Raw genomic sequence first — 24,596 nt, 5'->3', positions numbered from 1 at the left:
ATGAGGCATAAATGTAATTATAGGTCCTGTGCGCAGTATCTGTAATGGTAATGGGCTTGTAAACAATCCCAGTAAGTTATGCAATGCATACTCTTTGGTGCATAGACTGAATACATTCTTCACAACTGAGGGTACATCACTGCCACCACAAAAGTGTTTAACCACATCAATTTCTTGGAAGAGTTAACAATTGTGCTAGTGTGTTTTTTTTTAATTGGAGCAGTGTAATTCAGGTGCCTCTCATCACTGCAAATAAAGGAAACCCTAGGTGAAAGAACTTCATAGAATTGTATGGAACTGGACATATCTTACATGTAAAACAATGAAGATGGCGGTTCCAATTATAGCTGTCCTATGCAAGTGTAACTAAAAGAAGAGACACACCTATGACATAGCAGCTATAATTGATTAGGTGCATGGAAGGGAAATAGGGTAGGAGTTAGCTATATGTCAAGCAGGGACAGGCCAGTGGTCTATTCCCCGTGAGCTGGCAGAGTTGCACTGGGGGAGTACAGGTTAGAGCTATCCAAGCCATCCCCTTCCAACAAATGTGCAATTCCTCCATAGCCAATGCTGAGATGAGGCATTCTTTCCCTTTCACCAGTGTGGATCAGGTTGCGAGAAACCTAAATGATATAAGAGTGGTTCAGTCTCTCGTGCTAGGCATCAGACTGTGCCACATAAGACGGTAAAGTCAAAGTGTTGTTCCAATACTGTGATGGTCAAATCTGAAATGTTGGAGTTTGGGTGTTGTCACAGACCCACAGGGTGGGGGCAATGCCTTCAGCTTTGGAACAGCTTCTTGGAGGAACCTCTGTGATGTGCCAAGACCACAAAGGGTTTCACTCTTCATTCAGGGTAGGCCCACACGGCCTCGCTGCCTCCTGAATGTGAGCCTCTGAGGCTTCAGCACTCCTGGCTTCAAGCTAGGAGCTCTCTTCAGTGCTGAACTGAGACAGACACCTGGTAGAAACTTTGGGGATTAATGCACCACACCACAATATTTAGTGATACTCAAGCAGCATTTTCAAAGCAATAGGGTTTCTTAGTCAACCCTAATACAGCATAAGGAGTTAGGTTAGCAGAGAGAAATGAAAATTAAACCATAGTCCATTCTGGTCAGCCCAGAGCACCAGCCAAACTGCAGTGAACTCCATTTTTGGGTGCTCCGCATCTCGCTCTCCAACTTCCTTCCTTAGTCTGTTCCCAGTGAAAGAGCTCTAAGCTTCTTCCAGAAACCAGCCGTTATCCCATCACCTCACACTTCCCAGTCCTCTGTTCTCGAGCGGGGTTCTTTTCCCAGCTGCCCTACTGAAAGGTGGGGAAATCCTCCTCTCTCAGGTCATTGGCTGATAAGTGTCAATGTCCTGGTGAGTGGGCTTTCCATTGTCTTCTCAGATTTTCATTGATATGAGTTGGCTTTGGCCAGTCTTTTTTAATGACAGATTCACTCCACTCAGACAGTTGGGTGACACACTCACACCTAAGTATTTCAGCCTTCCTTGAGAGCAAATGTAGTCCTCCCTGCCGCCATTAAGTAGCCATGCAGTGCATAGGGGAAACTGAGGCAGACATCGGCCTCATAAAATAATACAGACTGTTCCCAATTCATCATAGGTGTAAACTGAATACTTTTACAAAGTGTCTGAACCTCTCGGGCTGCACATTTATGTTAGAAAAATTGTGAGTACAGATGTTTAGCTAGGAGTGCTAAGTGAATAATGAGATGGAAATAGTAGAATTCTGAACCATGTTTTTATCTGATCCTGTTCGTATCCACTTTTTGTTCTCTCTCATGGAAATTTGTGTGAACTGTTTTTTGTTTGGGGAAAAGTTTTTATTCATGTGACTATTGGCGTTTGGGGATGAACTAGCGTATGTGTTCAGGAAGTGCTCATCTGGGTTTGGGAGTGAGGCTGTTAGGAGGCCAGGAGAGATTAGGTACAGACTTTTAAGTCCGTAGTTTTCTCATACAGAATAAATACATCTACGAAGTAGCAGTGAAGAGGAGAAAGGAAGACAGGATGTAGGAGTGAAGCTTAGGGAACAGCAGAAAGCCTTTTAGTTGGAGACATGGTACCTGCTGGAGATATTTGCACATGTTCTAATGTTCCACCATATGGACAGAAATTGAGTCAGGGGGAACAATACCCAGTGCAGCTATATTTTGGAGTATCTTCTACACATAGTAGATGGCCATGTACCTGCTCCTGCAGCTGCACAATCACCCACCAGCATAATAGGAGTGGGATGCAGTCAGGGAGGAAAGTCTTAAGCCTCACTTCCCATGTCACTGAGAAGTTGGTGGGAGGAGAGATGAGCAAAAAGCAATGTCAACCAAGGGGGAGGTGAGGTCACAGCCATAGCAGCATCATCAAGGTGGGGATCAGCACCTTTAAGCTGATCCTGGATTGGTCCTTACTGCCCTAGTTATCCACAGGGTGAATAAATCATGAGATGTGGCTTGCTGCTGGGCAGTTTTTGTCGAGTGGGAGCGCACTCTGGATAACAGGAACTAGGAACGTAGAGAGGACAAGTGGGTTTCTACAGAGGCACTGGGAGACATTGCAGTGTCAAATCATGAGGGACGAGGAGCTGCTGTGGTACTGGGTTTTAGGCACTGGAGGAAGCACCTTACAACAGGAGTCCTTAAGTATCAGACACACTGATAGTCTATAAGAGAGAAAAGCCTCTATCAAAGAAGCCACATTTGTTCCTCTGGCTCGGAGCTCTTGGGCAAATGAGGTGAATACTTCCATTCCCCTCATGAAGGGCTGCTCAACTTGTTCAGGCCACTCCAACTCCTGTTATCTGGACCTCTTTTAATTTCAGGAAACTTAAACTACAGTAACCTCTGGATTCTTCAAATGTTTCTGTGTTGTAGTTTTAAAATAAAAATACAGTGTTTTTTTTTGTAATATTTAATCTTTAAGGTTTTTGAGGGTGTTCAATTAAGAGATGGCAACATATAATCATTATCTACTTCACCCTATTTGGTCTTTGCTACCCAATTGCAAGAGAATATACCAAGTGAATCTACCACATAAGAAAAATAAAACCCAGTACATCCTGTTCCTCTTCATTTCCATTAGTAATCTGTTGGCAAGTAATTGAGGAGGTCCTTTCACGATTTCACTCATCTTATAGGGAGCAAACAATGATTTCCTGGATAAAAGGGGAAGGATGGGTAGAGTTTGTTTTCTCTTATTGGAAAGTCCTACAAGATTTAATATGGAAGAGAAATCAAGAGTGTATAGAAATATATTAGAGTTCTGTAGACATTTATCTATGATTAAATAGAAAATGATATGTGAGTTTGTTTGTTAAACCAGCATAATTCTATAGTTGGGATATAATTCTATACTAAATTTTGCTGAATGACTCAAAAACCTCTAGAAGAGTTATCACTTTCTGTTATGTTCTATAGGACTTTTCCATCAGGGTTTTGTGAAAGAGATGGTATCTGTAACTGAAACAAACTGACAGACACCTAGAAAAGTGTTTATATAAATTTAAGCTATTACATCAAAGAATGTCTGGAAAAGGACAAAAGGACAAGGAAAAACTTCCACATTTCACTGAGTACTTCAGTTAGATTTGGTAGTGAGCCATAAAACCACACTATTCGAGAGATATTAGTGCTACTACTGATGCTTTTTTTGGATGTTTTTCTATTATACTCCTTAATAGACTCTGCTTGCACTTGTATTGCCCAAATCATCAGGGCACTCTTCCTGATGCATGCAATATATTAATGTTGCCATTTAACACAAGATGGGCAAAGATTATTCTGACATGAGAGAATGATGACATTTTTTACCCTTTTTGAATATGTTTTTCTTGAGCATGCAGCCAGTGTTACATAGCTTATTCTGAAGCAGATATTGTGGATAATACCTTAGTATGAGAAATCAGTTGGAAGTGCAGCTGAAGACTGTAAACAAGCAGAAGCTATTTGTACATGCATAGTACTTACTGCACCCAAATTACAGTGCCTTTTATCTGGACTTCTGGAAACAGATAAATTCCGGCTAACTCTCTTATTTGGCTGTTCATTATCTGAGCACCGTTCCAGCTGCACATACCATGACATCTGAAAGTGATTCCATAGCTGAGCAGATGTATATTGTATTCTCACCACATTGGGCATGTCTGAAACAGAGTGGAGAAATGACTCTTTCTTGAAATCTATCTACCCTTTTCCCAATTATCAGGCTGATATGGGCAAATGTTTCTGAGGAAATAAACTATCTTGAATATTCTGGGCACCTTTGAAAAATATAGTATACATTATACATGTAAAATAACTGAGGGAAGGAAGAGACAGTGACTGCCAAGGATAAACAAGGCAAGGATAAACAAGGCTGTTCAGAGAACATTTATTGATTGGAAACAAATCACTGTTGTGTTTTTTTCTCGTTTCTTTTTTCCCCTCCCTGTTACATAAAGTAGTCTCTGCCTGGATGTAATTTTTACATTTTATTGCAATCTGCACCTGTGGCCTTTGGATCTAGTATTTATGACAGATGGACTGGACTGTGTTTGCCCCATTTACTGTATAATCCTGCTGTATGTATCTATGCCATGCTAGGCAGTGGCACTGGCCCCAATGGGCATATTTATTAGTGCAGGTTTTCCTATCTGCTTCCATTGCTCCATTGCTGTGTCCTTTGAGTCTAATGGACCTCTCTTTGTACTCAATCTACCTATATAACCACCATCTCTGATTGATGCCAGATTCTCAGTTACTAAAACCTACTCCTTTTTTAAGAGCACGTGGTTTAGTTTATCAGCTAGAATGTTTTAAAATAGATAAATTATTCCCTCTCTACTCCTCTCACTGTTTTGTGAGCTTAATTTTTTGAACCAATTTATAAACATATTTGCTAATACCAAGAAGGTCTTATAAAATTAATCACATTTGGATGTAACTGCTCTGAAATTCACTGTGAGTCCTCTCTACTTGAGCTCCACCTATGCTGGGAGCAGAAGCAGTTAGTTAACAAGCAATGTCCCTTTATAAAACAGAGAAGCAATAAATGGAGTATTGGGCCCTGGCAGCCTACTAGGTGTGGCTGCATCCTAGAACTGTGCAGCACATTCCATTCCTGCTGACTTCCTCAGTGGTGTGTGGTGGTGCTATGACAAGGACAGATTACTACTAAACAAGAAGTATCGCCTTCTGCAGCAGTAGAATAGCAAAATCAATAATAACCTAGCGGAAGAGGAGAAAACCCATAGACACTTTAATTTTCAAGTTTTAAAGTGAAAGATAATAAATAATGTAATACCATTTTTTACTGCTCCATATCTCCTAACTGAGGATCTCAATGTAATATGTAATATTTCATTCAAGGACATCAAAGCACATTACAAACATTAATTACATTACAATCATTGCATTACCTCTGTGATGTATTTTATACCTATTTTACAGATATATAAACTGAGCTATGGAATGCTTACCTATCCTCCCCATGGTCACAGGGGGAACTTGGAATAAAATTCGTAGAATCAGGCTCACAGCCCCCTGCTCTGGTTCACTAAGTACAATCATGACTAATAATAAAAAACTTTTTGAAATACCTTCTATAAAAAGTATTTATCCACTTAAATGTTCTGTGCTTCCCAGAGGACAGAGCTCCTGTGAATTCTGACACTTAAACTGATAAAGAGTATGCATTCTCTGTTCATGTTATCACCATCCTGAGGAAATCACCATTTTGAGTAACCTAAAGAGATGTTGTTCTAAGGACAATGAACTAGAGCTTGAGTTACCTGGGAGCCAAAATGCAACAGGATGAAAATGAAGAACACTGAAGAAGAATCCTCATAAAAATAGAGTGTTCTGTGGAAAGTTGAACAATCTCCTGTGAAAGACAGACGTAGCAGAAGGGCTAAAGTAATATATGATCCAACTGGAGTCTGACACCATGGACACATTGTCCAATGTGTTGTGTTGTAACCCACACCCAAGAAGAATGTTCATTTATGTAGAACTAGCACATTGTGACCATTCCGTGGATAGACAAGTGACTATTATCAACATAAAACTATCTGGATCGGGACTCTGTAGAGTAATCTAATGCAGGGAAAAGGGGGGAGAACTTTTAAGATATAGTACCATGACAGTGATAGAAAATGCATACTTCAGTCTTTCTTTTTGCTGTCACTGGAAATATGAATACTCCTGAGACTTGTAAAAATAATAGCTGCTCCAATTTTATCATTCAGAATAAATTACAATAGTTTTATAGAAATGTAGGGCTGAAGGGGACCTCGAGAGAGCCTCTAGTCCATCTCCACACTTGAAACAAAATTAATAGGATTCTGCCAGTTCCTAGAGCAGGGCGACGAAGGAGTAACAAGATTATGGCAATCAACAGATGGCTCAGGCATTGGTGTTACAAGGAGGGCTTTGGGATGTACGGTCATTGGGAAGCATTTATGGACAGACAACTGTTCGCTCAGGATGGACTTCATCTAAGTAAGGAGGGAAACAGAATTCTAGGATGGAGGCTCGCCGACCTCATCAAGAGAGCTTTAAACTAGGAAGTTCGGGGAGATGGTTGGGACATGTCCAGGAGATCTCCATGCCGGAATATAACCTGGAGAGGGAAGTAAACAAAGTGAGAGGAGATACCCTTGTGGACCAAAGAATTGATCCGAGGAGGAATAGTGGAGTAGGAACCAGATTAACGGGTGATGCTGGTGGTAGAAGGTCTGTGCACGACAGGGGAAAGAAAGTCATTGATGCTAAACGCCAAAAATTAAAATGTCTGTACACTAATGCGAGGAGCCTAGGTAACAAGATGGAGGAACTGGAGCTACTGGTGCAGGAAGTGAAACTGGATATCATAGGGATAACAGAAACCTGGTGGAATAGTACTCATGACTGGAGTACAGGTATTGAAGGCTATGTGCTGTTTAGAAAAGATAGGAAGAAAGGCAAAGGTGGTGGAGTAGCCTTGTACATCAATGATGAGATTAACTGTAATGAAGTAAGAAGCGATGGAATGGATAAGACAGAGTCTGTCTGGGCAAAAATCACACTGGGTGAAAAAGCAACTAGAGCTTCCCCTGAGATGGTGCTTGGGGTGTGTTATAGACCGCCGGGATCTGATTTGGATATGGATAGAGACCTCTTTAATGTCTTTAATGAAGTAACACAAAGGGGAAATGTGTGATTATGGGAGACTTCAACTTCCCGGATATAGACTGGAGGACGAGTGCTTGCAAGAATAATAGGGGTCAGATTTTTCTGGATGTGATAGCGGATGGATTTCTTCATCAAGTAGTTGAAGTACCTACGAGAGGGGATGCCATTTTAGATTTGGTTTTGGTGAGCAGTGAGGACCTCGTAGAAGAAATGGTGGTAGGGGATAACCTTGGTTCGAGTGATCATGAGCTGATTCAGTTCAAACTAGATGGGAGGATAAACAAATGTAGATCTCGGATTAGGGTTTTCGTTTTCTCGAGGGCTAATTTTAAAGAGTTAAGGAAATTAGTTAAGGAAGTGGATTGGATGGAGGAACTTGCGGATTTAAATGCGGAGGAGGCTTGGAATTACTTTAAGTCGCAGCTGCGGAAATTGTCGGAAGCCTGCATCCCAAGAAAGGGGAAAAAAAAACATGGGCAGGAGTTGCAGGCCAAACTGGATGAGCAAGCAACTCAGAGAGGGGATTAGGAGAAAGCAGAAAGCTTACAGGGAGTGGAAGAAAGGCGGGATTAGCAAGGGAAGCTACCTTGGTGAGGTCAGAACATGTAGGATAAAGTGAGGAAGGCTAAAAGCCGCATTGAACTGGACCTTGCAAAGGGAATCAAAACCAATAGTAAAAGGTTCTACAGCCACATAAATAAGAAGAAAAACAAAGAAAGAAGAAGTGGGGGCCGCTATACACTGAGGATGGAATGGAGGTTAAGGATAACCTAGGCATGGCCCAATATCTAAATAAGTACTTTGCCTCAGTTTTTAATAAGACGAGTGAGGAGTTTAGCGATGATGGAGGGATGATAAACGGGAATGTGGATATGGAGGTGGATATTACCGCATCCGAGGTAGAGGCCAAACTTGAACAGCTTGATGGGACAAAATCGGAGGGCCCAGACAATCTCCATCCTAGGATATTAAAGGAACTGGCGCGTGAAATTGCGAGCCCGTTAGCAAGAATTTTTAAGCAATCGATAAACTCGGGGTTGTGCCATACGACTGGAGGATTGCTAACGTAGTCCCTATTTTTAAGAAAGGGAAGAAAAGTGATCCGGGTAATTATAGGCCTGTTAGCTTGACGTCTGTAGTGTGTAAGGTCTTGGAAAAAATTTTAAGGGAGAAGGTAGTCAAGGACATAGAGGTCAATGGTAATTGGGACAAACTGCAACATAGATTTACTAAAGGTAGATCGTGCCAAACCAATCTGATCTCCTTCTTTGAGAAGGTGACAGATTACTTAGATAAAGGAAATGCGGTAGATCTAATTTACCTCGATTTCAGTAAGGCGTTTGACACAGTTCCGCATGGGGAACTGTTAGTTAAATTGGAAAAGATGGGGATGAATATGAAAGTTGTAAGGTGGATAAGGAACTGGTTAAAGGGGAGACTCCAGCGAGTTGTCTTGAAGGGTGAACTGTCAGGCTGGAAGGAGGTTACTAGTGGAGTCCCTCAAGGATCGGTTTTGGGACCGATCTTATTTAACCTTTTTATTACTGACCTTGGCACAAAGAGCGGGAATGTGCTAATAAAGTTTGCGGATGACACGAAGTTGGGGGGTATTGCTAACACGTAGAAGGACAGGGATACTATTCAGGAAGATCTGGACCACCTTGTGAACTGCAGTAAGAGTAATAGGATGAAATACAATAGTGAAAAGTGCAAGGTCATGCACTTAGGGATTAATAATAGGAATTTTAGATATACGTTGGGGACGCATCAGTTGGAAGCGAGGGAGGAGGAGAAGGACCTTGGAGTATTGGTCGATAGCAGGATGACTATGAGCCGCCAATGTGATATGGCTGTTAAAAAAGCATATGCGATTTTAGGATGCATTAGGCGAGGTATTTCCAGCAAGAATAAGGAGGTGTTAGTACCGTTATATAAGGCGCTGGTGAGACCCCATCTGGAATATTGTGTGCAGTTCTGGTGTCCCATGTTCAAGAAGGATGAATTCAAACTGGAACAGGTCCAGAGACGGGCTACTAGGATGATCCGAGGAATGGAAACCTGCATTATGAAAGGAGACTCAAAGAGCTTGGCTTGTTTAGCCTGGCCAATAGAAGGCTGCGGGGGGATATGCTTGCTCTATATAAATATATCAGGGGGTGTTAACGTTAGGGAGGGAGAGGAATTATTTAAGTTTAGTACTAATGTAGGAACGAGGACGAATGGGTATAAATTGGATATTAGGAAGTTTAGACTTGAAATTAGACGAAGGTTTCTAACCATTAGGGGAGTGAAGTTTTGGAACAGCCTTCCGAGGGAAGTAGTGGGGGCAAAAGACTTATCTGGCTTCAAGACTAACTTGATAAGTATATGGAGGGGATGTTATGATGGGATAGTTTAATTTGGGCAATTGATCTTGGATTATCACCAGATAAGTCTGCTCAGTGGTTTGCGGGGAGATGTTGGATGGGATGGGAACTGAGTTACTGCAGAGAATTCCTTCTTGGGTGCTGGTGGGTGAGTCTTGCCCACATGCTCAGGGTTTAGCTGATCGCCATATTTGGGGTCAGGAAGGAATTTTCCTCCAGGGCGGATTTGCAGGGGCCCTGGAGGTTTTTCGCCTTCCTCTGCAGCGTGGGGCATGGGTCGCTTGCTGGTGGATTCTCTGCAGTTTGAGGTCTTCAAACCAGTTTTGAGGATTTCAATAACTCAGTCCTGGGTTAGGGGTTGTTATAAAAGTGGATGGGTAGGGTTCTGTGGCCTGCCTTGTGCAGGAGGTCAGACTAGATGATCATATTGGTCCCTTCTGACCTATGAGTCTATGAGAATAGAACTGAGGAAGCTTAGGCCAAAATTTAAAAAACTGGATTCCTAAAGTTAGGTTCTTTATTCTGTATATAGGCATCTAAATAGTGGCTTACTTTTCCAAAGAATCTGAGTACCCAACTTCTTCCTAGAGGCTGTTGAATGCTCAGCACTTTTGAAAATTTGGGCACTATTTCGGTGCCTACGCATGGAATGAAGAATCTTAGTCTTAATTTCAAAAGACACGACTGACATTTCAAAACTTCAGTGTGATATGATTGTCAAGTTTCTTTCTTCCATTCGGCTCTCTTCTTTTCTGGTCAATGAAATAGTCTGTCTAATCTGGTTTAAATTTTGGAGGCGCATTTTCAAAATGGTCTGCAGGAAATTCACAAGATAATTGAGGGCAGATGCTATTAAATCCCTTTCTAGCTGAATGTTCTGTGTGATGGTTCTAGCATCTCTCTCTCAACATGTGCTCTGATATCATCACATATTTTCTCAGATCACTTGCAGACTGCTATGCAGGCTGACCTGCTATGTGAAAAGATAGTCTTCTCAGCTGCTGTTCTAGTCTAAATAAGCATTAAAAGAATGTGGCACTTGCAGTAGTTTAAACTCAATGGCCCATAATAGTATCCTTGTTCTACAATGATCAATGATATCAGTGTCATTTTTGACATTTTAACCAGCTTGCCCGAACTCCCTGAGAGCAGCAGTAGAAGTGACCCACTAGACCAGGGGCGAGCCAACTTTTTGGCCTGAGGGCCACATTGGGTTTCGGAAATTGTATGGAGGGTCGGTTAGGGGAGGGAGTCGTGGCCTGGCCCCACCTCCTATCTGCCCCCTGGGACTCCTGCCCCATCCAGCCCCCACTTTTCCCTGATGGCCCCTCTGGGACCCCTGCCCCATCCACACATCCTCGCTCCCTATCCCCTTGACCGCCCCCAGACTTCTGCTGCCCCATCCAACCCCTCCTCTCATTCCTGATGCCCGCCCCGGGACCCCTGCCCCATCCAACCACCCCTTCTCCCTGTCCCCTGACTGCTCCTGGAACCCCTGCCCCTGACTTCCCCCTGCTGCCCCATCCAACTCCCTCTCCTTCCTGACTGCCTCCCCAGGACTCCTACCCCCATTCAACCCCTTGATTCCCCCCCAAACTGCCCCGACCCCTATCCACACCCCCACCTTCAACCACCACCCCAAAATCCCCTGCCCTCTATCCAACCTCTCTGCTCGCTGCCCCCTTACTGTGCTGCCTGGAGCACCAGTGACTGGTGGTGCTACAGCCATGCTGCCTGGCTGGACCCAGGCCATGCCACCGCCACCATTCAGCACAGAGCACTGCCCCCGGAGCTCACAGCTTCAACACCCAGAGCATTGCACTGGCAGTGGAGCGAGTGAGCTGAGGCTGCAGGGGAGGGTGGACAGCAGGGGAGGGGCCTGGGGTGAGCCTCCTAGGCCAGGAGCTCGGGGGCCCAGCAGGATGGTCCCACAAGCCAGATGTGGCCCACGGGCCGTAGTTTGCCCACCTCTGCACTAGACAGCTGTCTGTGTAGGATCTGGTTCTAGTAATGCTGCCCCTACACTCTGTGCACCACAACAGTTGATGCAAGGTATGCTACTGAAGATGCTCCACATAAACGCTCCTCTAGCTTGCTTAGCCTCATGATGCCAGGCATCACTGTTCACGTGGAATATGCTCCACTCATTCTCATAGCTGTGCAGGTAGACTAAAACCTACTAGTACAATAGCAGGAGGAATATTAAAAAAGCATTGTGATAGGATAGATTCTAGTTTCAAAATCTGCAGTGGAGCTAAGCCATGTTCTAGACTATAAACATTTTCCATTTTCTAGTGAATTATTTCTTTCTCACTAGCCAACCAGAAGTGCTCTCCTTTCATTAAAAATGTAGTCTTGTCCAGTTTTCACATTTTCAGGGATTCTTCATTATTTTGGGAGCTGTTTCCATAAAAAGAGAATTGGAAATCTGCAAATGAAAATAACTGCCCTATACTCAATACGCAACAGATCTGAGGGTTCAGGCATTGCCTTTCTTGTGGAACAGGTTCTAGCACCTTTCAACTTTCACTTTTTTGTATGCTGGCAATCATACTGAGCACTGAACTTGTAAGATCGCAGAAACTAAGTAGAATTAAGGTGGATTAAAACAGTACTTAAAAGAAAAATCTAGTGCATGATAAGTGGGTCTCTATTCTCTACTGTGATTCAGGATAAGCCTAATGTCCTGACAGCGTGCTACATAATTCTTCATGCTGGAGGGAGAGGCAGTTTTGAGTTCAAGTAAAACCGAGTCAGAAAGACTGTAGTCAATAAAGATCCCATGGAACTTTCCGGAAAAGTAGTTATTTCAGTCCTGCTGGACTAGCTAAATTTCTGGTGTGTAGTCTTGATGCACATTGTTAAATAGTTTCCTAATTTAGCTGGAGGAAAGAGATTATGGCTGCTATTTTTTTTAAAAAGCAATTTTTAACCAGCAGATTCTTCAGGCTTTCCCTATACTTGGAAGAGGCAACAGCTCTGGTATCACAGATATTATAGTGAATATTAATCCTGTTTTAATAACAACTGCTGCAGAACTGCATGATCATAACTTTGCTAAAAACTTTTCACTGTTAAACAACAACTGTGTGTATTGGAATAAAGTTAAATGTTAACCAGAAAAAATGCAGATACCACATACAACTTGCCTGGTTTCTGGTTTAATTTCATTCTTACCCAAGTTCATCAAAAAGTTCACTCAGATTTGAAGTGAACCAGGTTCCCACTTCAACCAAAATAGTGCTGCTCTATAGTTTCATGTTGAAATCATATAAAAAAATCAAGTTTCACAAGATTTGATACGAAACGAAATGATTTTTGCCTGATTCTGATGATTCGGCCCGTTAGATACTGAGCTCCCCCAAATCCCATTAAAGTCAGAGGCATGTGTTATGGGGTTCATTTGAACTTAAACTTCAAAGCAAGATTAAGGGAGCATGAGCTAACACTAATTATAACTAAACAGGACCCAGAGCCACAAAATGTTAATATATCCTGCAGGAAGTCAATATGTGGATCTGAGATTCTAGTTCAGCTTATTATAAAGATATATGCCAATGGCAAAGTTCAATTATGTATCCAGCTTCAGATTTAGAGCACCTCCAAAGTTTAGAGTATTTGGATCAGGATGATTTCTAATTGAAACTGAAGAAAAGATTTGCATTGACCCAAGTGCATCTAAACAGCTATTTAGGACATCTCTAGTGTATATTATCTGTTACAAAAAAATGCCAAACTTTGGTTTGCAAAAATGAAAACAGGAAACCAAAAGACTTCTCTGAGAAGAAAATATTACCATGGCTATTTGGATATTTCCATTGGTGGGTTTTTCACTGACCCTACCAAAATATTAATATAACAGTCGCAGGATTGTGATTAGATGTGTTTTATTTATGTAGAAGGTGTTAAAAAGAGGCCCAAGCATAGATCAAATGTTACTATGTATATTTTGATGTTATTCAGGTATTGGCTGATCTTTTATGTGACTGACTGGCATAAAATACTAATCCATTTTATACGCTCTCTCAGTCGAATGCTTTGTACAAGAGGAAAGAAAAAAACACTGTTGCTGAAGAACAAAACCTATTATTTCTTTAAATAGCAATAGGAGAGTACGTATGGTACTCTACTTTGTACTGTTTACCTTCATCTTTCTCTCACTTGAAAAGTAGGGCTAATATGAAAGGCAGAATATTTGAATGGCTTCAAGCTTCCTATTCTTGAGGGCCCTGCTTCAGCCTCACTTACACTGAATAGTACCTTACTTACTGAATTGTATCAGGAGTAAGGAGAGAAGAATTAGGTGCTAAGTTTCAAAATGTACCTCGTAGGAAATGGCCCACTTTCTAATACAGTGAAATAAAGGGTGAAATAAATAGAACAAAATAAAAAATGTTTATCACAAGCTGGTTAAATGGTTGATTAATGTCAAGTATCCTGTAGTTAAAAACATTAACCTTTTTCACAGAAACTAGTTATTCACATTTATCAAACGTAGAGTTCTTCAGGGCTTTATGTCATCTGCTACTCTCTGCCTCCTGCCTTCGGTATAGTGTTGTTATTGTTCTTTATTATGAGTATTATTTATTTGATTGTTTATTTGTATTCCCATAGTGCCTAGGCACTTCAGTCATGGGCCAGAAATCTTACTGTGCTAGGTGTTGTTCAAATGCAGAACAAAAAGATAGTCTCTGCCCCAAAGAGTTGGTAATTAACAAGAATGAGTACACTTAGAGAGCTAAACTGTCCATTTCTTCCTGACATGGACAAGCACTTACACAAATAGTCCCTTGAGGTCTATGAGGCTGCTCCTTGGACAAGTGTTCACCAGGGTGTGTAAGAATTCCACAACATGCCCTAAGTTAAATTACTCTTTTGCAGGACATATTCCTAGTCAATATAATTTTCTCTTGTGTTTAATTCCTCACGTCTCTTTTCCACTCGTTCAATTTTATTCCTTTGCTGAGTCTCTTTCCGACTCCCATTCTATGTTTATTCCTCCTTTTACAGCTCCCTTTCCTTCTTCTAATGTTCCTTTTTGACAAGATTTTGTGAGTCACACTGATTCCAGGCAAACAAGCTGCTGCACTGTAAAATAAATAGCCTTGAAATGCTACAAAGTAAATCACTTGCCTTTAAGATTAAGCTAAAATGTTTGCTTGAGCTTCATGTCTGAACATCCCACCACTTAATCAGATGATAGCAGAGTTTTTGCCAACAAAACATATCTTTACTAAACCAGGGCCATCTTTCAATGAGAACAGAGCAGAATGCTGCCCTCTGCCATCAAAACATGCCTCTAGCCCTATTTATTTATGAGAAGCTTTGTACTGGATACAAACTGATATGAATGTTATCCAGCTTTATATAAGACATCACATGGTATTGGTAATCTGATGTAGGGTTTTAAATGGATAACTGCACTGCCAGTTTGAAGTGCCAGCAGATTCCCCCCCCCCCCGCCTTTTTCTATCAAGTAGTATAACATGTAGTGATAGGAAATACTCTATCCCTTACTGGATGGATGCTTCCTGTAAGAGAATTCCTGATATTAGGCCTCTTTACCTTTCTGCATTTTTTTATACTCTCAGTCGTTTCTTCCTGGCTGCATATGCCTCATGGTACTATATTCCAGCTTCCCACAAACAGGCAAATAAGAAAAATGACAGTGTATGATTGACCCTGTAATGCCAAATGTACTTTCTCAGAGTTTTAGACTTCAGCACCTCGTGCACATTGTAGTCTCCATGCTTTGGGGTTACCAGTATTGGAAGTTCTAATACAATAAATAAATTTGGTCTCAGCCATGAAAATATTGCCTCTGCGTGTCTTGAACACTTTGATGTTCCTTCAACAATGCAATCATTGATACCACCATTACCATTGATCATTATTATCATTGATACCACCATACAGGCTTGAATTCTGTCACCTTTATTCATGTTATTCTGCAAGTAGTCTTATTATAATCAATGAGATTACATGCATGATAAATTGCTATTCAGGATGAAAAAGTATGGCACAATCTAGCCTGTTACGAGTTAGCTGTAGTGTTGTGAAAATTCTGGCTTGGTATTTCACAAAATGAATGAGTGTAGACTGGTGGATGTGAATATGGGAAGTCTATCTTCTTCGTTCTTTTAAGAAAGTTCCTTTGAACGTAACTCTAACTGGAAGTTCTCTGTTGATTCAACCATTCCAATCTGTCATGAAGTTAAAATCTGCAGTGATTCATAGTTTATCTTTTTGTGTTCAATGAGGTGGGGGTGAGATTGATGACTTTGGCATGATGTTCTTTGCATCACTGCTGATTTCTTAAGTCATCCTAATGTAAGATAAGCGAAGGGTTAACTATATTTTGTCAGTGTATACTGGGGTTCCTTTAATTCAGTGATTCGAAAGAGGCTTGGGGATAGGAAGGAACGTGATACCGGGAATTCTATTAAAAATGAAAGGAAAAGGTCATTAGAAAACCTGTAAAGTGTTTGTTATTGACAGTAGATATAAATGCATCTTTTAACAATAATTCCAATTGTACATCTAGAGCCCATTTGCAACTGAAACGCTGAAACTACAGGTGTGACTTGGAGAAAAAAAGTACTAAGGAGAGTTATATTCTAATCATTTGTCAATATCATTCTCCTACTGAGAAAGAGGAAGCTGTAATTTTTGTGTACATTCCCAACTTCAGACAATAGCCAGACCTAATAGCATGAATGAGTCCTAAAACAGGAATCATTAATGTCAGAATGTCAGGTCCATGGATTCTTCACCTACACTGCGCTTAAAACTGTAATTGTTCTTTCCATGAGCCACTGTACTCTCAGCCTTTGAAAAACCTTTTGGATACCCTAATGAAAATCCAGAGCTTACACCGACACTCAAGGATGTAAATGTAGAATACTTGCCCATACCATCAAAATCCACATAAAATATTAATAATGTAAATGCCTCTAACAGACCCATTATGTTATAAATCATTGCATCCAATATCCCACTGAACCTAATGAAACTGCTTAATATTCAGACTAAAGGTGATTTAATGTTAATGTAGTGTGTTTAAAACATTGTTTTAATCTGTAGCACATTTTCAAAATGATACATGTAAGTGAAACTGAGTTCAGTGGTCTCATCCTAGACCATACGTATGTACATTGCAAAGCCAGCACACAAAAATGTGTGAATGGCCATCTGTAGAAGGTCTAGAACACCAGCAGATGCTATAGGTAAGAAGTGAAGAGCATTGATAAAGCTGTGTGAGTAAGCCTGCCTACCTACAGTATGCCATTATTCAAACCAGTAGTGATAATGTTAGTTTGTAAGCTCTCTGGGACAGGGACTTCTTCATGACTTGTGATTGTAGAGAGCCTAGCACAATGGGGCCTTGATCGCTGGTTGATGTCTCTAAGGGCATATTTACATGGCACCAGGAGCAAGAAGTAAAATGTGTATAGTACAGAGAAAACCAGCCCTCGAGCAACATTTCCCAGCATGTTGGGAGATGCAGTCTGGGTAGGGGAGGGAGCACCCAGTCACTGCTCATGTCCTCCCCAACCCCTCTACCCCATGAGCCTCAACAGCACTGCATAGGAGATAGGGCTGGAGTCATATTTGCCTTATGCCTTTGTGTGTCCAAGTCAGCAACAAGCTGATCCTAAATAATAATAGGCACGTGAGTTAGACGGTCTATTCATTTCTAGCACCTCTTGTTAGTTTAAATGTGTGGTAGCCAGGTTTGAAACCAACACCTACGGGTACATTTTCAGTATGGTGCCTGGAAAATTAACAGTGGAACGCTCATTAGCATTAATGGGTGTGCTGTGGTTAATTTACTGTGCACCATGCTTAACGTTTACCCCCTAGAGTGTTCATAAGCATGTGTGGGAGATTTCTCCCTGATGATAATATTGTAGCTGCAGTTTAAAAGAGCAAGGTGGAAATCAAATTTAAATTCCTAGGATGCCTATCTCTAATCCTGACATGCACAAAAAATGTGTGTGTGTGTGTGTGCGCGCATGTATATGTATGCAGATATAATAAAACCATGCACTTGATAACAGTTGACTATGACTTGCAGGGCTAATTCCATTGAGAAGTTCTAATGAAATCAAATACCAGAAGAAAGAAGTGGTAACAGTTTATGTAGTTTCCTACACTCCAGAGATTCAAAATACCATCGCTATACTTTATATTGCACCCAATAAACTATGCTAAAAGAACATTCGATTGCAAAGTTAAATATTCAAAAGTCAGGAAATGCCAGAATTAAAGTTGACCAAGCAGTTTTAATTCGGCCCTTTTGTGCACACACATTATGATGCAGTCTTTAATTGCATGGTCACAGGAAAATACTAAAGAAGTTTTCACTGAGAATGTGTGAACTGAGACTTTTCAAAGGGCTTATAACTTGGCCAAATGTGGGTGTTTTTTTTTTTCATAGAAATGGCAAGAGGCTGCCACAAGCCAACTCCCTGCCAAATTTCAATCCCTGCTCCAGAGCATGGGGGTGCTAGAGTTTCTTAATGAAACAGTGTAAGACATTTTTAATATGGGCAAATCAACTTATTTCCCCTAATATCAGTTTGCGAAGTGGGTGAACAATTTTGGTGGAAATTGTCCCCCCAAAACCCTTTGCCCTGAGGCAGACACTCAGCATGGAAAATTTCAGCCCAAACAGTTGAAGTCTGGCAAAGGTGTAAGCAACTGAAAAGAAGATCTTTTAATAGAAAGTGTTGGCAACCTTTAATATTGGTGGCATTAACAGCTCTTCCTGTAATAATGCATAGCTCTAACAGTACAATGAAGTTACCTGACTTTTCTATACCTTTTTAGATAAATATATCGATTCAACCTGTCCAGCATAACTGCTGCAAGACTGCTATCCTCCCAGCTATCTCATCTAAAGTGTGATTTATTTCTGAAACTTTTTCTGGAATGTTTTTTATACACACACACACACATATGCGCGCACACACTCACGCTGCCACATTAGACAGCAGCCACTGCCGAGTCTGTCAGAATCAGCTTCTTGCAAAGACAGATTCTCAAAATTCACAACTATGGAGACATGTCATATGCATGAGTTACACAGTTTTGTAAAAGTCACCTGAGTGCGTATCAGCTTTACTGTGTGTGACATAGAGAGAGAGAGAGCAATTATAACACCTCTCCTCTGACTCCACAAATGAATTGTGAAATATATGCTGGCATAGGATGGCCTGGATGGCATAACTGATTACTTACAAAGTAAGTATATGTATTTTAGGGCAGGGCTGTACATCTTAATGCCATAGAGAGACCTTCTAGAATGGGGGGTAAGTAAAATTGAGCTTGGACAGCTTTGTTTAAAACAGAGGATGTAATTTCCTCCAGAAAAAGTCATTTATTTTTTCAAGATATGTTTACAGAATATCTTAGTGAAATCTGGCAGCATATTTACAATGGATATCTGCCCAAGGATAACTAACAGATATGTCTCCAATAATGGATGAACTACAACAGATGCAGTGCAGTGAGTAGAGCAGGAAGTGTGCAGGATAAAATATGATATATCACTGTGGTCAGTCTGGTGGCCTGCTTTACACATGCTTTCAATTTCACAATATCTAATGATTGATAATAAGAACATAAGCAAGGACACCTGCTTTTACTTGCAGAGGGTAGGTGGACCTACCTGGTCCAAAATAGTGTCCTTGGGTTGAGGATTAAGCACCTGTACTGACAGGGACATATGAAGTTTGCATGGCTTCCCAAGACCTCATCTTCCTAAAGTTGGCATCTGTGACTCTATCCTATCTGATGACCTTTGAGCTGTAGAAACAGCGAGAGGCACAGATTTGATGTTCCCCTTACATGCTAATCATTTTATAAAAATGTACCCACCTTGTGCTCTGGTAAAGCCTGAAAGAAGCCATCTCCACCAATTTAGTTTTTAAACTGTTTGGCATTTTGAGAATACTGTAATTTAATCTGCATTCTAGTAATGCATTTTCAAAACTGGGCCAATTTTTGCACTACGAAATATGGTAACAAAATGTATTAAATATCCAAAGTTGTTATGCTTGCCACACTAAGTTCAGAATACAAACCTCCAGAAGTCCCTCCCCAGTACTATCAACTCCCATAAAAGCAGTTTCATTTCTTGAACACAACATTACTTTATAGTTCTTAGCCTGGGAGGGCTGGGGGCGGAGGCTGGGAGTATTACTTGAGTAGGCAAGGCATTGAGCAATAATAACAGTAGTAGAAAAGGGTGTCAGGTGATAGCTTGCTCTTAAGCAGCAGGAAAAGAAATGAAAGTACCCAAACCACCACCAATATGAGAGGACTTAACAGCAATAGGCCTCTCTCAGGAGAAACTCCTAAAATTGTATGCTGGCTTCTTCACATCTGATACAGAATATTATTGTATATGTCACTGAAGTCCTGATCTCACAGTGAGCTCTCTGGTGGTGAAGGCTGAAGTAAGGATTGGCAAGATTCCAGGGGTGAAATCCTGGCCCCCGTAAAGTCAATAGGACCAGGGCTTCACTCCATGTATGTAGGGGTGTAGTTACAGAATTTGGGTTTCTCTCACTGAGCCTTCCCCAAGCCCCATCCTCTGCTCCTGGTCTTGCCTGGCAGAGTATTTCTGATAGAAATCCCATGGCTGGCTGACTGCCTACACTATAGATTTATTCTCCCCTCGTTCAGTTCTGCCTTCTTCCTACCTAACCAACTCTACTCTTAACTGTACCTCATGCCTGCAATCTCAGCCTCCTTTTCATCACCTTCTCACTCACTCCTCCAAACTCTCCCCTCCCTCTGCCTCCATTTCTCTCACCACACAGACTCTCACTGATTTCTTGTAAGAGAAAATCAACAAAATATGTGGCCTTCCTGTCCTCTCACACACACCTTCAGCTTGCCTTGCCATCCTCTCTTATAGCTGTCTCCTACTTCTCCCCTGTCACAGATGTGGAAGTTTCTCATCTGCTCTCCTCCTCTAACACTTCCACTTCTCTCAGTGGCCTCAATCCATCCTCATCTCCCTTGTGCCCACGTTCCTCTCCACCCTACTCTTCTCCTTAACCTCTCACTCTCCTCTGACTCTTTCCTCTCACAATAAAATTATTTTTTTCTCTCTCATTCTAAAAAAAAATTGTTGACCCCACTTGCCTCTCCAGGTACTTCTCCATCTCCCCTTCATGTCTAAGTGCATTAAATACACTGTCTATAATTGCTGTTGGCAGTTTGTCTCCTTTAGTTCAATGTTAGACCCTCTCCAATGTGGTTTCCATTCCTTGCACACCACAGAAACCACTCTCACCAAAGTCTCTAATGTCCTTTTCCTAGCTAATGCTCAGAACCAGTACTCCATCCTCATCCTCCTTGAATTGGCAGCCACCTTTGACACAGTGGACCATGCTCTTCTTGAAATCTTGTCTTCCCTTGGCTTCCATGACTCTATCCTCTCCTCGTTCTCCTTCTACCTCTCTAACTGTTCCTTCAACATGTCCTTTGTAGGATTCTCCTCATCCTCATTCAAATTTCTGAGGGGTTTCAGAGGGGTTTCCCTCTTTCTCCCCCCCATATCTTGTAGCTGAGTAATATTGACTGCATACACAAATTCAATTACAATTTCTATGCTGACACATCAAAGATCTACATCTCTATTCCAGACCTGTTTCCATCTGTCCAAACTAAAATCTCAGCCAGTGTTTCTGACATCTTCTCATGGATATCTAGCAGTCAGCTCCAGCGCAACATGACTAAAACACAGCTCTGGATCTTTCCTCCCAAGACTATCCCTCTACTTCTTTTCTCAATCACTGTGAATAGCACCACAATTCTCCCCATCGCTATGGTCCATGACTTGGGCATTATCTTTGACTTGGATCTATCTCCTGGTCTTCACATTCAGGCTATATCTAAATCTTGTTGATATTTTGTATATATCATCTCTAGGATATGACCTTTCCTATCCAGGCACACATCTAAAACTCTCATCCAGACTCTGATCAAATCATGTCTCAGTTACTGCAACATCCTTTTTCCTGGCCATCGACAAATGCAGTCTTGGCCTCATTTCCATTAGGGTGACTAGATGGCAAGTGTGAAAAATCAGGATGGCAGTGGAGGGTAATAGGTGCCTATTGAAGACAAATCCCTGAATATTGTGACTGTCCCTATAAAATTGGGATATCTGGTCACCCTAATATCCATTCAAAATGCTGCTGCAAAAGATGATTCTCCTGGCCCATCACTATGATCATGTCATCCCTTTCCAAACTGCAATGGTTTCCCCATCCCTAACACATCAAACGTAAGCTGCTTCTCTTCACTTTCAAGGCCCTTCATGGCCTATCCCACCCTGCCTATCCTGTCACTCACTCTTGAGTGTCTACTCCCACCTCCAATTGGCCTATGATACTAGCCTCTGTCAACCATGTATTACATTTTCAAACAAGCATTTTAGTGCTTTCTCCCATGCTGCCCCTCATACTTGGGAGGAACTCCCCAGGAATATCCAGAATGCTATCTCATTATCCTCCTTTGAAACTCTCCTCAAAATTCTCCTTTTCTATGATGACTACAAATAAATGGACAATGCTTAGGCTGCTGGTTTGCTGAGATCAGACTTCCTATAATGCTGACCAATATTATCCCATTGTTTCCTTGTACTATCTGTCTGTATCCTTCTGTTATGTCTTGTCTTATATTTAGATTGTGAGCTCTTTGGGAGAGACCATCTTTTTGGTCTGTGTTTGTATAGCACCTACCAGAATGGGGTCTTGATCAATGCCTGGGGCCCCTAAGCCCTACTGGAATACAAGTTAATAATAATACCTATCTCTCATAAGGAAAAGGTGAAATGAAAATGCAGGTCAAATCTTACTTATTGCTTACTAATGGTGGGCCCATCCTTATTTTCTTTTCTGATTTGCATCAGGTACCAATAAATAATGTGAGGAATAAATAAACTAATTAGAGCATTGGTTTTGTTTTCATCTTGTTAAACTGGTGCAAAAATAGCATAACAAATGAGATGGAAGTAACTGTAGCTTGAGTTAATATAGCTTGTGCATTCTGTTTTGACATTAAGGAGCCCTTGGGATCAAAAACCTTATAATACCACAAGGACTGTTATACTTATTAATTGCATATAGTGTTGCCCACAATACATTTAAATCCCTCATTTATCAGTGTGTAATAAATATGTTGGGAAGAGCTAGTAGAACATTTTCACATGGCGTGTTTTTCCATCAGAAAATGCTGATTAATTGAAACACTTTGTGGAAACATATTGATGTTATTGACATTTTCAACAAATAATGATGGAAATATTTTGATAAAGTCAAAGCATCTTGTTATTATCAAAGTCAAAACAAAGTGCTGTACTAAGCTAATTTTGATTTTTCCAAAACAACGGTTTTAAAAAACATTTGTTTTGCAGGAAATTTAGAATTTTCAACATTTTGTTCCAATTTGGGATGAAAGGAAATGTTAAGATGTTAGAATTTCCTCAGGAATATAAATTCTGATTTTCAACTTGCTGTAATATTGGTCTTAGTCCCATTAAGAAAGCAGCATTGAACCTGAACTCTGTGCCCATTGCTATATCTTTGTTACTGTGTATAATCCTCAGGTGAAACCTGACATTGGGTAATTACATGTGGTTGATACAGCATATAGGGGAAGCACACTAATTCTTCAGCAACAGCTGCAAACTGTTTACCAATTACCCTATAGTCATTTTTGTAATTTTCGGCAATAACATATAAATCTAATCTTTCTCATCAGTGTCTGCTGGATCCAGAATGTGCAGATGAATGGCTAAGTGCAAAGCATGTTAATAAATGTACCTACAAACACACAGCAAAACAGACAAATATTTTAGTTGTTCTTTTCTTCCATATTTTGTTCTTTGCAAACATGGAAAGTTTCTTTTCCTAAACTGATGCCATCAATTTCCTTCGATTGTAATCTTTTTGGGGAAGAGAGTGTCTTTTTATTGTGTGTGTCCCCTACCAACCACAATGAAGGCCTGAGCCCTGATCTCTTGACACTACCATACAAACCAAATTCACTCAATATGATAGTGCAGTGAAGTACTTCCTAAGGGCCAAACCAACATACCACTGAAGTCAACAATGGTTTGACATTGACTTCAGTGAAGGAGACTGAAAGGGGAGGTGCCATACCACATTGTAAAGATTTTCACATAATATAGTGATCTGCAATGGAACTTAGTTGAAAATAATGTTCTGGGGTGATATCCTCACCCGATTCTGGCCGCTTTATGGCTGTAAGATCCTGCAAAGGTCCTGCAGAACATAGCCTACAGCTGCCTCCCAAGACAAACTGGGCATGGGTGGCTTGCCAAGGATGGGACAGGAGTGGTGGCACTTCCCACAGTGTTGCCGATATTCCTTGCCATGTTGTGGCCCACCGGACAGCCCTGGGAGGCTGCTGTAATTTAGGTCTTTAGGGCTGTCTAAGTTATGCTGAGGGCCTCCCCAGCTCCCAGAGTAGCTGAGAATCAGGATCATACAATGGTGGCTTAAAGCTGCCTTGCCCTCCCTCCCCCCACCCCAGGTGCAAGTTCTATGCTCTACCTCTTTGAAGCACAACACAGAACGTCATTCATTCTGTTCCAGAGTGGCACATACCTTCAGGGCATTTTTGGCTATTCTAAAAGGAAGTGCACATCTTTCAAAGGGGAATGCTGTAGTCCAGAAAATAAGGACCTATTTGTATTTTTCTCCTTTTCTCTCAATTCTGACTCCCCCTCCATCTCCCCATGCCAAAAAAAAAGGTATTAATGATTAAAATACCAGCATATCAAGTTAAAGCTAGTCCCAGGCAGCTTTGTGTTATGTGGCGAGCTTTTACCACTATTGTGACCTCGTGCTACATAAATTCTGAATGTCACTTATTCATAACCCCATGTTTGTAGTGCTCCCTCTCCTGAATGAGTGGACTGTGCAGTCTTTCAGTGTTTTTTTATTTTGAAAACTAACTGATGCTATAGCTGCAAAGCGTGGCATACACATATCTCTTGTATATTGAGCAGGAAGCAAAATATAGAC

Source organism: Gopherus evgoodei, chromosome 2, assembly GCF_007399415.2.
Source record: "Gopherus evgoodei ecotype Sinaloan lineage chromosome 2, rGopEvg1_v1.p, whole genome shotgun sequence".
Lineage (NCBI taxonomy): Eukaryota > Metazoa > Chordata > Testudines > Testudinidae > Gopherus > Gopherus evgoodei.
The sequence above is the reverse complement of the archived record's forward strand: the minus strand, read 5'-3'. Positions refer to the sequence as shown.